Source organism: Scyliorhinus torazame, chromosome 16 (assembly GCF_047496885.1).
Source record: "Scyliorhinus torazame isolate Kashiwa2021f chromosome 16, sScyTor2.1, whole genome shotgun sequence".
NCBI classification, from domain to species: domain Eukaryota; kingdom Metazoa; phylum Chordata; class Chondrichthyes; order Carcharhiniformes; family Scyliorhinidae; genus Scyliorhinus; species Scyliorhinus torazame.
This window is the reverse complement of record NC_092722.1, coordinates 100,014,733-100,029,693: the sequence shown is the minus strand read 5'-3', so window position 1 is coordinate 100,029,693 and position 14,961 is coordinate 100,014,733.

Here is a 14,961-nt window from a genome sequence, read left to right as displayed (position 1 = left end):
GTTTGTCAAGATCTCGGAACATGAGTAAGACTACAAAAACTAATAGGAGTAGAAGCCCACATGCGCGTGAGATTTTGGTAGCTTCAAATAAATTAGATGAAAAAGTTATTAAAGAAGCTAAACAGCAAGAATTGCATAGTTAGAGTGAATTTGGGGTACACACGGAAGTACCGGATAGGGGACAAAGAGCTCTATCCCACAGATGGATTTGCACGGAAAAGGTTCTTCCGGATGGAACTTCTAAGGCAAAGGCCAGGCTTGTGGCAAGGGGATTTGAAGAAAACTTAGACGATCAGGATGTAAGGGTAGATTCACCTATAGCAGGAAAGGTTATTTTAAAGATCGTCTTGGCTCTATTAGCCACAAAGGCATGGGAATGCAAATCTATAGAGAAAAAGCGGCCTTTTTGCAGGGGCATCAGGGGTACTCTGGAAGTTGAACAAATGTGTATATGGATTAAATGATGCATCTAGAGTCTGGTATTTTTCGATAAGGTCAGTTTTGTTAAAGTTAGGCTGTTGCCAGTTGAAAGCAGATCCTGCAATGTTTTACTGACACTACAAAGGAAATCTTTCTGGCATTTTTATGATGCATGTCGATGATTTTTTGTGGGGTGGGACTAGTGATTTTGAAGCTATTGTAATCTCTGGTGTGAGGAAAGAATTCAGGGTTGGAAGTCAGGCTTCCGTGCATTTAAATATATTGGACTGGAAATTGGACAGACTAAGTTAGGGGCAACTTTACGTCAGCAATCTTATTTGGAAAGCATCACCCCAAGAGCAATTAGCCGTAGCCGAGTTTTACAAAAAGACGCAATGGTTTCAAAGATAGAAAAAGAGCAACTGCAAAGTTTAATTGGGCAACTGAACTGGTTAGGTAGACAGACTAGACCGGACGTGAGTTTTGATGTCTTACAGTTGAGTACAAAAATGAATGATCCCAAAGTGGAAGACATAATAAGAGCAAATAAAACGTTGGCCAAACTAAAAATGCAGGAGTGTGTTTTGAACTTCCCGGTTTTAGGTTACCTTAGGCACTTGAAACTCATAGTTTATAGTGATGCATCCTACGCAAATTTATGTGATGGGATTTCAAGCGGAGGAGGTTTTATAATTTTCCTTTTGGGGAACAATGGTAAATGTTGCCCGCTTGTGTGGGAAACAAAGAAAATAAGGAGAGTGGTAAAAAGCACTTTGGCTGCTGAGACGTTAAGCCTTGTAGAGGCGGTGGATATGGCCTTTTATATAAGTATGATATTGACAGAAATTTTGGGATTAGGGGATTTGGGTAATATACCTTTTGACTGTCACATTGACAATAAATCCCTGTGGGAAAATGTGCGCTCTATAAAAAGTGTCAATGAAAAGAGGTTACGGATAGACATCGCAAGTTTGAAGCAGATGTTGGACAGAAGGGAAATAACAAAAATTAAATGGGTCGACAGGATCTATCAACTGTCAGACTGTTTTACAAAAAGAGGGGCGAGTTCACAGAAACGTTTGGATATTGTTAATTAAGAGCGCTTGTTTCTGTGACTGTTTTTTTTTTCTTTCTCGTCCAAACAAAAAAAAAAGGGGGGGAAATCATGTGTGTGTTTTTGAGTTTCTTGAAATTTTGTTTTCACCTAATTATTATTTTTTCTCCAAGGAAGGGGAGACTGTTAAGTAATGGGTTAAGAGACATTGCAATTAGTTGTCTCATTTATGTTTCGTATCCATTAATTGACACTGATATGTAAAAGGGCTTCAGGTGGCCTCTGTCAGCTGATGGATGGTTAGAGTTTTGTGCAAGGGCTGTTGGAATGAAATAAATGTGTGTTTGTGAAAAAGGAACAGAACTTTAGACTCTTCATATCACAGCAACCAAAACGTCTAACATCATGGGCAATTTTAATCTACATGTCGATTGGTTTAACCAGGTCGGTCAAGGCAGCCTTGAGGAGGAGTTTATAGAATGTATCCGCAATAGTTTCCTAGAACAGCATATAATGGAACCTACGAGGGAACAAGCAGTCCTAGATCTGGTCCTGTGTAATGAAACAGGTTTGATTAATTATCTCATAGTTAGGGATCCTCTCGGAAGGAGCAATCAGAATATGGTGGAATTTAAAATACAGGTGAAGGGTGAGAAGGTAAAATCAAACACTAGTGTTTTGTGCTTAAACAAAGGAGATTACAATGGGATGAGAGAAGAGCTAGCTAAGCTAGACTGGGAGCAAAGACTTTATGGTGAAACAGTTGAGGAACAGTGGCGAACCTTCCAAGCGATTTTTCGCAGTGCTCAGCAAAGTGTCATGTGAGAGTACCTTTTAGACATGGATGTTTAAGCAATGTACCTTTAAGAAAAGAGTGATGTCAGAGAGTGGGTGGAGCTGAGGTCAGGTCAGCCGTTTTGCAGTTTAGTTTTGCAAGTTTTGTTTGAAAAGCAGCTTGTGTGTGTCTGTATTTTGCAGTGAGCTGGATCTCTGCCATAAAAGACCATCTCTGGATCATTTGGGTGATTTAAACTTATAATAGTGAAGCCTTTAACCTGATATGATTTTGTTTAAAGGTGTTAAGTCTCTTGGAAGTTTGAAGGAACATTTTAAGGACTTATTTACTGTTGCAATATTTTCTGAGTTATCTTTGAAGTAAGGGGTGTTAAGAGATCCAATGTTTATTTAAGATGTTAAGTTGAGTTTGTGGAATCAACAGTGTTTTGTGTTTAAAATCCGACGTGTCCATAATTGTAATCCCACACCTAGGGAAAAAGCCGTGTGCTAGGAAAAGCAACAAATCCATTAAAGGGAGAGGTTGGTTGAACTCCATGACACATTTTGGGGTTCTGAAAACGTCTCATCCACAGCAATTGGGGCTCAAGGGGGATAAAAGTCTATCTATTGGATTGGCTTTTGTGAACTTAAAGACAGTGAAGGATTGTTGCTTTTACTGTGTGGTATTTTAGTTTAAGTCGCGAAAGTGTTGTCAACAATGGCTCTTTCAGTGGCTCAGAATTTTTTGGGGGTGGAGAAGGTCACACGTAGTACTTTACGGACAGAAACGAAAAGCAGACTGTCAGATTTGGCAAGAACATTGCAGTTAACATTACCTGATAAAATGCGAAAAGGTGAGGTAATTATGGTGGTGGTTAAGCATTTAAAGCCTGAGATAGAGTTTGACTCTTTGAAAATGGCAAAAATTCGGTTGCAAATTAAACAAATGGAACATGAGAAAGAATTAAAGCAGCTGGCATACGAGAGTGAGAGAGAGGAAAAAGAAAGGGAAAGAGAGAGAGAGGAAAAAGAAAAGGAGAGAGAAGAAAGGAGAAAAGAAAGAATAGCCCTGGCAGAACAAAAAGAAAAAGAAAGGGAGATACAAATCAGGGAAAAAGATAAAGAGAGGGAGTTTGAACTTCAGAAAATGGCCATGAAACATGACAATCAGTTAAAATTGGCAGACATAAAGGGAAACGTACAGTTGGATGATAGGGATGAGGATAGTGAGGAAGAGAGTCATAGTCAAAGGCGTGGTGGGAATCTATTTAAATATGTCCAAGCATTGCCAAGGTTTGACGAGAAGGAAGTGGAAGCCTTTTTCATTTCATTTGAGAAGGTAGCTAAACAAATGAAATGGCCACAGGACATGTGGGTGTTACTAATTCAAACAAAGCTGGTAGATCGAGCTAGTGAAGTGTTTGCATCACTACCGGAGGAGGTATCTGGAACGTATGAGGAGGTGAAGAAATCCATCTTAAGAGCATACGAGCTAGTGCCTGAAGCTTACAGACAAAGGTTTAGAAATTTAAGGAAAGAATTTGGTTAAACATACATAGAGTTTGAAAGGCTCAAACAGAGTAATTTTGGATCGGTGGATAAGGGCTTTGAAAATAGACCAAATGTATGAAGCTCTCAGAGAAATTATACTTCTGGAGGAGTTTAAAAATTCAATTCCTAATGTAGTGAGAACTCATATGGAAAAACAGAGGGTTAAAACTGCGAGATTAGCAGCGGAAATGGCAGATGATTATGAATTAGTTCATAAATCAAAGATTGGTTTCCGACATCAGTTTCAGCCGGTGAGGGATAGAAACTGGGGACATGAGAAATACTCAAGTGGTAAAGGTAAAGGTGATCTGATGAGAGACAATAAAGAGAGTGTACCTCAGATTAAAAAAGAAATCCAGGAGGGTGGAAAAGAAATGAAAAGTTTCAGATGTTTTCACTGTAATAAACTAGGCCATGTAAAGTCACAGTGTTGGTGGTTGAAGAAAAGCACTGGGAAGGCTGATGTGGTAAAACAGGATAAGACAGTGGGGATTGTTTGAGTGGTAAAGGAAAGCCTAAGGGAAGTGAAGGAGGTGCAAACGATTGTACAGCCTGTTCGAGAAGTAATTGTTAAGAAGGTGCCAGATGTCTTTAAAGAATTTACTTGTGTGGGTAAAGTTTACTTATGTGTATCAGGGGGAGCAGTTAAAGAAGTCACAATTTTAAGAGATACTGGGACTAGTCAATCTTTAATGGTAAGAGATGAGGAATAATGTAGTTTGGGAAGAATGTTGCCAGAAAAGGTGGTGATATGTGGAATTCAGGGTGAGAGGAGTAGCGTTCCATTATATAAGGTAAGGTTGGAAAGTCCAATGAAGAGTGGTGAAGTGGTAGTAGGAGTAATAGATAAACTGTCTTGTCCAGGAATTCAGTTTATCTTGGGTAATGATATAGCTGGATCGCATGTGGGAGTGATGCTTACTGTGGTTGATAAGCCAGTGGAAAATCAGACAACTGAAGTGTTGAAGGACGAATATCCTGGGATTTTTCCGGATAGTGTAGTAACAAGGTTGCAAAGTCACAGGTTAAGACAAGAGGAGAAATCAAAGAGTGAAGATGAAGTTGAAGTGCAATTATCAGAAACGATTTTTGATCAGATGGTTGAAAAAGAACAAGAACAGGTGGAGGATGAGGCGGATATTTTTAGTTCAGGAAAATTGGCGAAGTTACAACAGAAAGATGTAAAAATAAAACGGATATATCAGAAAGCATATACGGAAGAGGAATCTGAGAGTATACCAGAGTGTTATTACCGTAAAAATGATGTCTTGATGAGAAAATGGAGACCTGTACATATGCAGGCGGGTGAAAAGTGGGCAGAAGTTCACCAAGTAGTATTGCCGGTAGGGTATAGAAAGGAGGTATTGCGAGTTCCACATGAGGTACCTGTGGGAGGTCATTTGGGAATAAGGAAAACTCAAGCTAAAATCCAGAAACATTTTTATTGGCCTGGACTACATAAAGATGTAGTTAAATTTTGTCAATCATGTCACACATGTCAAGTGATAGGGAAACCTCAAGCAGTGATAAAATCAGTGCCCTTAATACACATTCCAGCATTTGAGGAACCTTTTACAAGGATCCTAATCGATTGTGTAGGACCGTTTCCTAAAACAAAAAGTGGGAATCAATATCTTTTGACTGTAATGGATGTGTCTACTAGGTTTCCAGATGCCATTCCAGTACATAATATTACAGCTAAAAAAGGATTGTGGAGGAGTTACTTAAATTCTTTACTAGATATGGACTACCCACAGAAATTCAATCGGATCAAGGAACAAATTTTACTTCAAAATTATTCAAAGAAGTTATGGATAACTTAGGAATAAAACAATTTAAATCAACTGCGTACCATCCAGAATCGCAGGGAGCGTTAGAAAGGTGGCATAAGACATTAAAGACAATGTTGATGACATATTATCAAGATTATCCAGAGGATTGGATTAAGGAATCCCATTCGTATTGTTTGCAATTAGGGATGCACCTAATGAGTCAACCAAATTTAGACCTTTTGAACTAATTTTTGGTCATGAGATAAGAGGACCACTTAAATTGATGAAGGAAAAATTGGTGGTGAGAAATCGGAAATTCTACTATTGGATTACGTGTCAAATTTTAGGGAACGATTAAATAAAGCAGGTGAATTGGCTAGACAACATTTGAAAGTTGCACAAAATGTGATGAAACGGGTAGCAGACAAAAAATCCAAAGTTCGTAGGTTTGCCAGTGGGGATAAAGTTTTAGTGTTGTTACCAGTGGCAGGGGAGCCTTTACAAGCTAGGTTTTGTGGACCATATCAGATTGAAAGGAAATTAAGTGAGGTGAATTATGTGGTAAAATCACCAGATAGAAGGAAGACTCACCGTGTGTCATGTGAATATGCTTAAAAGGTACTTTGAAAGGGAAGGAGAGAAAAAGGAGGTTTTAATGATTCTAACTCAAAGTGACGAACCAAATCCAGATGACTGTGAATTTGACATACCTCAAATTAAATTGGAAAATGAGGATGTTATTAAAAATTGGGATGAATTGTTAAGTTACCTTCCAGAGGAAAAACAAACTGACCTGAAAGAGTTATTGATATCACATGGGCAAGTTTGTGGAGATAAATTGGGAAGTACTAAAATGGCTATGCATGCTGTAGATGTGGGAAATGCTGTTCCTGTCCATATAGGAACATCCATATAGACTTAAACCTTTAAAATTGGCACAGGTTAACAGAGAGATTGAGAGTATGCTGAAGAATGGCATAATTGAAGTGGGTTGCAGCCAATAGAGCTTACCCATAGTGATAGTCCCTAAACCAGACGGTACCCAACGGTTGTGTGTGGACTACAGAAAGGTGAATGCAGTTACAAGAACGGACTCTTATCCTATCCCACGTTTGAAGGATTGCATTGAGAAAGTGGGACAATCTGTTTTTATTTCCAACTTCCAGACATGGAAAGAACATTTAAAACATCGTATGGAGTTCTTCGATCGACTTCAGGAGGTGGATTTGGTGATGAACCTAGCCGAAAGTGAATTTGGAGAAGCCCGAATCACTTTCCTTGCGGCGTTTCCGATATCCTCAAGACGAAGGGAAATAAGGCGATTTCTTAGCATGAATGGCTTTGAGCGAACAGTTGTGCAGGTTTTGTGGCGTGATTACTCCACTGATGGACTTGCTAAAGAAACCTAAAATATTTCAATGGACAGCGGACTTTCAACACGCATTTGACTGCCTGAAATCTGTGATCACCAATGCTCCTGTATTGGAGAATTGTGGTCAATTGAGAATTGAGAATTGTGGAGACTCTGTGGTCAGATGTGGTCAGATTGAACTAAAGTATCTGATTCTAAAGAGATATGCCGAGGAGTAGAGGAATGGATGGAACGTGCAGAGACTTTGTTCAAAGAGACTGTCATTCGAGAAGGATTTTGGTTGGAGGAAGAAGAACAAAGAAAAATTGACTATATTATTATACCTGTTTGCATGTGGTTTTTTTTCTAAAAAAACGAAAAGGTATATTTACTGTGTACATTTCTTAGTGGATGGTGCGAAAGTGAAAAATGAAACCATCTTGAAGTTGATGGGTTTATATTTTTTCTTGGGGGGAGGTGTCATGTGAGAGTACCTTTAAGACATGGATGTTTAAGCAACGTTCCTTTAAGAAAACAGTGATGTCAGAGAGTGGGTCAGCCGTTTTGCAGTTTAGTTTTGCAAATTTTTTTTGAAAAGCAGCTTGTGTGTGTCTGTGTTTTGCAGTGAGCTGGATCTCTGCCATAAAAGACCATCTCTAGATCATTTGGGTGATTTAAACTTATAATAGTGAAGCCTTTAACCTGATGTGATTTTGTTTAAAGATATTAAGTCTCTTGGAAGTTTGAAGGAACATTTTAAGGAATTATTTACTGTTGCAATATTTTCTGAGTTATCTTTGAAGTAAGGGGTGTTAAGAGATCCAATGTTTATTTAAGATGTTAAGTTGTGTTTGTGGAATAAACAGTGTTTTGTGTTTAAAAGCCGTGTGCTCGGAAAAGCAACAAATCCATTAAAGGGATTTAAAGAGGTTGGTTGAACTCAACGATACATGTTGGGGTTCTGAAAATGTCTCGCCCATAACAAAAGGTTTATACCAACAAAAAGGAAGGACGGTAGAAAGAGGGAAAATTGACCGTGGTATAGGAAATAAGGGACAGTATCAAATTGAAGGAAAAAGCATACATTATGCATTGATTATTGGCAGACTAGAGGACTGGGAAATCTTTAGGGGACAACAGAAAGCTACTAAAAAAGCTGTAAAGAAGATTATGAGAGTAAACTTGCTCAGAATATAAAAACAGACAGTAAAGTTTTCTACAAATATATAAAACAAAAAAGAGTGGCTAAGATAAATATTGGTCCTTTAGAGGATGAGAAGGCAGATTTGATAATGGGAGATGAGGAAATGGCTGAGGAATTGAACATGTTTTTTGGGTCGGTCTTCACAGTGGAAGACACAAATAACATGCCAGTGACTGATGGAAATGAGGCTATGACAAGTGAGGACCTCGAGATGATAGTTATCACTAAGAACAATAACAAAGAACAAAGAAATGTACAGCACAGGAACTGGCCCTTCGGCCCTCCAAGCCCGTGCCGACCATGCTGCCCGACTAAACTACAATCTTCTACACTTCAATGGGAATCCCTCTATTCCCATCCTATTCATGTATTTGTCAAGATGCCCCTTAAATGTTACTATCGTCCCTGCTTCCACCACCTCCTCCAGTAGCGAGTTCCAGGCACCCACTACCCTCTGCGTAAAAAACTTGCCTCGTACATCTACTCTAAACCTTGCCCCTCTCACCTTAAACCTATGCCCCCTAGTAATTGACCCCTCTACCCTGGGGAAAAGCCTCTGACTATCCACTCTGTCTATGCCCCTCATAATTTTGTATACCTCTATCAGGTCTCCCCTCAACCTCCTTCGTTCCAGTGAGAACAAACCGAGTTTATTCAACCGCTCCTCATAGCTAATGCCCTCCAAACCAGGCAACATTCTGGTAAATCTCGTCTGCACCCTCTCTAAAGCCTCCACATCCTTCTGGTAGTGTGGCGACCAGAATTGAACACTATACTCCAAATGTGGCCTAACTAAGGTTCTATACAGCTGCAACATGACTTGCCAATTCTTATACTCAATGCCCCGGCCAATGAAGGCAAGCATGCCGTATGCCTTCTTGACTACCTTCTCCACCTGTGTTGCCCCTTTCAATGACCTGTGGACCTGTACTCCTAGATCTCTTTGACTTTCAATACTCTTGAGGGTTCTACCATTCACTGTATATTCCCTACCTGCATTAGACCTTCCAAAATGCATTACCTCACATTTGTCCGGATTAAACTCCATCTGCCATCTCTCCGCCCAAGTCTCCAAACAATCTAAATCTTGCTGTATCCTCCGACAGTCCTCATCGCTATCCGCAATTCCACCAATCTTTGTGTCGTCTGCAAACTTACTAATCAGACCAGTTACATTTTCCTCCAAATCATTTATATATACTACAAAGAGCAAAGGTCCCAGCACTGATCCCTGTGGAACACCACTGGTCACAGCCCTCCAATTAGAAAAGCATCCTTCCATTGCTACTCTCTGCCTTCTGTGGCCTAGCCAGTTCTGTATCCACCTTGCCAGCTCAACCCTGATCCCGTGTGACTTCACCTTTTGTACTAGTCTACCATGAGGGACCTTGTCAAAGGCCTTACTGAAGTCCATATAGACAACATCCACTGCCCTACCTGCATCAATCATCTTAGTGACCTCCTCGAAAAACTCTATCAAGTTAGTGAGACACGACCTTCCCTTCACAAAACCGTGCTGCCTCTCACTAATACGTCCATTTGCTTCCAAATGGGAGTAGATCCTGTCTCGAAGAATTCTCTCCAGTAATTTCCCTACCACTGAAGTAAGGCTCACCGGCCTGTAGTTCCCGGGATTATCCTTGCTACCCTTCTTAAACAGAGGAACAACATTGGCTATTCTCCAGTCCTCCGGGACATCCCCTGAAGACAGCGAGGATCCAAAGATTTCTGTCAAGGCCTCAGCAATTTCCTCTCCAGCCTCCTTCAGTATTCTGGGGTAGATCCCATCAGGCCCTGGGGATTTATCTACCTTAATATTTTTTAAGACACCCAACACCTCGTCTTTTTGGATCTCAATGTGACCCAGGCTATCTACACACCCTTCTCCAGACTCAACATCTACCAATTTCTTCTCTTGGTGAATACTGATGCAAAGTATTCATTTAGTACCTCGCCCATTTCCTCTGGCTCCACACATAGATTCCCTTGCCTATCCTTCAGTGGGCCAACCCTTTCCCTGGCTACCCTCTTGCTTTTTATGTACGTGTAAAAAGCCTTGGGATTTTCCTTAACCCTAGTTGCCAATGACTTTTCGTGACCCCCTTCTAGCCCTCCTGACTCCTTGCTTAAGTTCCTTCCTACTTTCCTTATATTCCACGCAGGCTTCGTCTGTTCCCAGCCTTTTAGCCCTGACAAATGCCTCCTTTTTCTTTTTGACGAGGCCTACAATATCTCTCGTCATCCAAGGTTCCCGAAAATTGCCGTATTTATCCTTCTTCCTCACAGGAACATGCCAGTCCTGAATTCCTTTCAACTGCCACTTGAAAGCCTCCCAGATGTCAGATGTTGATTTGCCCTCAAACATCCGCCCCCAATCTATGTTCTTCAGTTCCTGCCTAATATTGTTATAATTAGCCTTCCCCCAATTTAGCACATTCATCCTCGGACCACTCTTATCCTTGTCCACCAGTACTTTAAAACTTACTGAATTGTGGTCACTGTTACCGAAATGCTCCCCTACTGAAACATCTACCACCTGGCCGGGCTCATTCCCCAATACCAGGTCCAGTACCGCCCCTTCCCTAGTTGGACTGTCTACATATTGTTTTAAGAAGCCCTCCTGGATGCTCCTTACAAACTCCGCCCCGTCTAAGCCCCTGGCACTAAGTGAGTCCCAGTCAATATTGGGGAAGTTGAAGTCTCCCATCACCACAACCCTGTTGTTTTTACACTTTTCCAAAATCTGTCTACCTATCTGCTCCTCTATCTCCCGCTGGCTGTTGGGAGGCCTGTAGTAAACCCCCAACATTGTGACTGCACCCTTCTTATTCCTGATCTCCACCCATATAGCCTCACTGCCCTCTGAGGTGTCCTCCCGCAGTACAGCTGTGATATTCTCCCGAACCAGTAGCCCAACTCCGCCTCCCCTTTTACATCCCCCTCTATCCCGCCTGAAACATCTAAATCCTGGAACGTTTAGCTGCCAATCCTGCCCTTCCCTCAACCAGGTCTCTGTAATGGCAACAACATCATAGTTCCAAGTACTAATCCAAGCTCTAAGTTCATCTGCCTTACCCGTAATACTTCTTGCATTAAAACATATGCACTTCAGGCCACCAGACCCGCTGTGTTCAGCAACTTCTCCCGGTTTGCTCTGCCTCAGAGCCACACTGTCCCTATTCCCTAGTTCTCCCTCAATGCTCTCACCTTCTGACCTATTGCTCCCGTGCCCACCCCCCTGCCATACTAGTTTAAACCCTCCCGTGTGACACTAGCAAACCTCGCGGCCAGGATATTTATGCCTCTCCGGTTTAGATGCAACCCACCCTTATATAGGTCACACTGAAGAGCTCCCAGTGGTCCAGATAACGGAAGCCCTCCCTCCTACACTAGCTGTTTAGCCACGTGTTTAGCTGCTCTATCTTCCTATTTCTAGCCTCACTGGCACGTGGCACAGGGAGTAATCCCGAGATTACAACCCTCGAGGTCCTGTCTTTTCACTTTCTCCCTAGCTCCCTGAACTCCTGCTGCAGGACCTCATGCCCCTTCCTGCCTATGTCGTTAGTACCAATATGTACAACGACCTCTGCCTGTTTGCCCTCCCCCTTCAGGATGCCCTCTACCCGTGCGGAGACATCCTGGACCCTGGCACCAGGGAGGCAACATACCATCCTGGAGTCTCTTTCACGTCCACAGAAGCGCCTATCTGTGCCCCTGACTATAGAGTCCCCTATTACTATTACTCTTCTGCGCTTTGACCCTCCCTTCTGAACATCAGAGCCAGCCGTGGTGCCACTGCTCTGGCTGCTGCTGTTTTCCCCTGATAGGCTATCCCCCCCGACAGTATCCAAAGGTTTATACCTGTTCGAGAGGGGGACAACCACAGGGGATTCCTGCACTGACTGCCTGCCCTTTCTGGTGGTCACCCATTTCTCTGCCTGCACCTTGGGTGTGACCACATTTACATAACTGCGATCTATGACGCTTTCCGCCACCTGCATGCTCCTAAGTGCATCCAATTGCTGCTCCAACCGAACCATGCGGTCTGTGAGGAGCTCCAGTTGGGTGCACTTTCTGCTGATGAAGCCATCCGGGACGCTGGAAGCCTCCCGGACCTGCCACATCTCACAGTCAGAGCACTGCACCCCTCTAACTGACATTGCGTCAATTAATTAAAATTAAAATTAAAAAAATTTTTTTTTTTAAATATTTCTTTTAAAATTTCAAAGTTACTGTTAACTATCTGTTTCCTAGCACTAGATTTCTAATAGAAATGCAAAAGCTAAATATAGTACTCTCCGATCTCTGGCTTAGATATCCCTCTAATTATAATTAAGTAATTATGTTTAATTAGTTATCAATGCTTAATTTTTTTAATTTAGTGTAGATTCCCAACCAGCCACTCAGGCCACAGCTTTTCTGTGATGCCACTTCAGTTTCCCCCGACACACACAATTTGAAAAAGGTATAAAAGTAAAAATGAGTAAAAATCACTTACTTACCTTCTTACCCTCTGAGTGTCTTAGATGTCTAAGGAAGTAGTGATGGGCAAGCTAATGGGGCTAAAGGTAGACAAGTCTCCTGGCCCTGATGGAATGCATCCCAGAGTGCTAAAAGAGATGGCTAGGGAAATTGCAAATGCACAAGTGATAATTTACCAAAATTCACTAGACTCTGGGGTGGTCCCGGTGGATTGGAAATTAGCAAACGTGACACCACTGTTTAAAAAAGGAGGTAGGCAGAAAGCGGGTAATTATAGGCCAGTTAGCTTAACTTCGGTAGTAGGGAAGATGCTGGAATCTATCATCAAGGAAGAAATAGCAAAGCTCTGGATGGAAATTGGCCCATTGGGCAGACGCAGCATGGGTTCCTAAAGGGCAGGTCGTGCCTAACTAATTTAGTGGAATTTTTTGAGGGCATTACCAGTGCGGTAGATAACGGGGAGCCAATGGATGTGGTATATCTAGATTTCCAGAAAGCTTTGACAGGTGCCACACAAAGGATTGCTGCATAAGATAAAGATGCATGGCATTAAGGGTGAAGTAGTAGCATGGATAGAGGATTGGTTAATTAATAGAAAGCAAAGAGTGGGGATTAATGGGTGTTTCTCTGGTTGGCAATCAGTAGCTAGTGGTGTCCCTCAGAGTTCAGTGTTGGGCCCACAATTGTTCAAAATTTACATAGCTGATTTGGAGTTGGGGACCAAGGGCAATGTGTCCAAGTTTGCAGACCACACTAAGATGAGTGGTAAAGCAAAAAGTGCAGAGGATACCGGAAGTCTGCAGAGGGATTTGGATAGGTTAAGTGAATGGGCTAGGGTCTGGCAGATGGAATACAATGTTGACAAATGTGAGGTTATCCATTTTGGTAGGAATAACAGCAAAATGGATTATTATTTAAATGATAAAATATTAAAACATGCTGCTGTGCAGAGAGATCTGGGTGTGCTAGTGCATGAGTCACAAAAAGTTGGTTTACAGGTGCAACAGGTGATTAAGAAGGCAAATGGAGAGACTTCCGGTAGCGGCCATGTCCGACTAGGTCGCGCACACAGCAACTCCCGCCGGGATCGGAGTTTCGGGCCTTTAAACGGAGTGGCAACGGCACTTTGGTAATGATTCCCGGCGGGGCAAAGGACGCTGGAGAGATTCCCCCCACTGCTGTATGGAGGGAACTAGGAGCGGGGCCGTTAAAAGAGCGATTGCGGGGAAGCGAGCGGAGAAGGTCTAGGAGGACAAAATGGCGGCCGGTGCAGACCAAGCAGCATGGGCCCAGTGGTTCGAGAAAGCAGCAAGACTTTCTGAGAAGCTGCTTCACAGAGCTGAAGACAGAGATGCTAGCCGCTATGAAGGCCTCCATGGAAAAGATGGTGGAGACTCAGAAGGCGCACGAGGCCCTACACAAGAGATGGCAGAGAGACTGGATGACCTTGAATATAGGTCTAGGAGTCACAACCTGCGGATTCTGGGCCTCCCTGAAGGTGCGGAGGGGGCGGACGCGAGCACGTATGTGACTACAATGCTGGGGATGTTGATGGGCGCGGGGGCCTTCACATGGCCCTTGGAACTGGACGGGGCGCATAGAGTCCTCACGAGGAAACCGAGGGCGAACGAACCACCGAGGGCGATGATGATAAGGTTCCACCGCTTCACAGACAGGGAGTGTGTCTTGCGTTAGGCAAAGAAGGAGCGGAGCAGCAAGTGGGAGAACGACGAGATTCGCATATACCAGGACTTGGGAGCTGAACTGGCTAGGAGGCGTTCGGGATTCAACCGGGCTAAGGCGGTCCTCCACAGCAAAGGGGTGAAGTTCGGGCTGCTGCATCTGGCGAGACTTTGGGTAATGTGCCAGGACAGGCACCATTATTTTGATACGCCGAATGAGGCGTGGCCATTCATTAAGCACGAAAAGCTGGACTTGAACTAAGGGGCAGCTGCACGTGGGTGAAACGCGCTGGCGGAGATGTGTAACCGGGTGTTGGCCTGGTGTAAGATTGTTAGTAGAATTTAAGTTTGTTTGCTTTTCTTTTCCCGTTTTTTGTTTCAGGGGGCGGGGGAACGCCCGGGTTGTGTTGTCCGGTGCACGGGAAGCCGGATGGCACTTGCCCTCTTACCCTGTGGGGGAGGGGGGGGTTGGGACCCGAAGGAGGAGACAATAGTAAGTTTGGAGATAGAGGCGGGAGCGGCCGGGGTCAGCATGGGTCAGCTGACTTACAGAAGCGCAATGGGGGGAAATCAGTGCTAAGCGGGTGCTGGGCACGGGGGGTTGGGATTGGGGGGTGGGGGGGAAGGGGTGCTGCTCTGCTGACTGAAGGGGAGCCAACTGTTGGGGA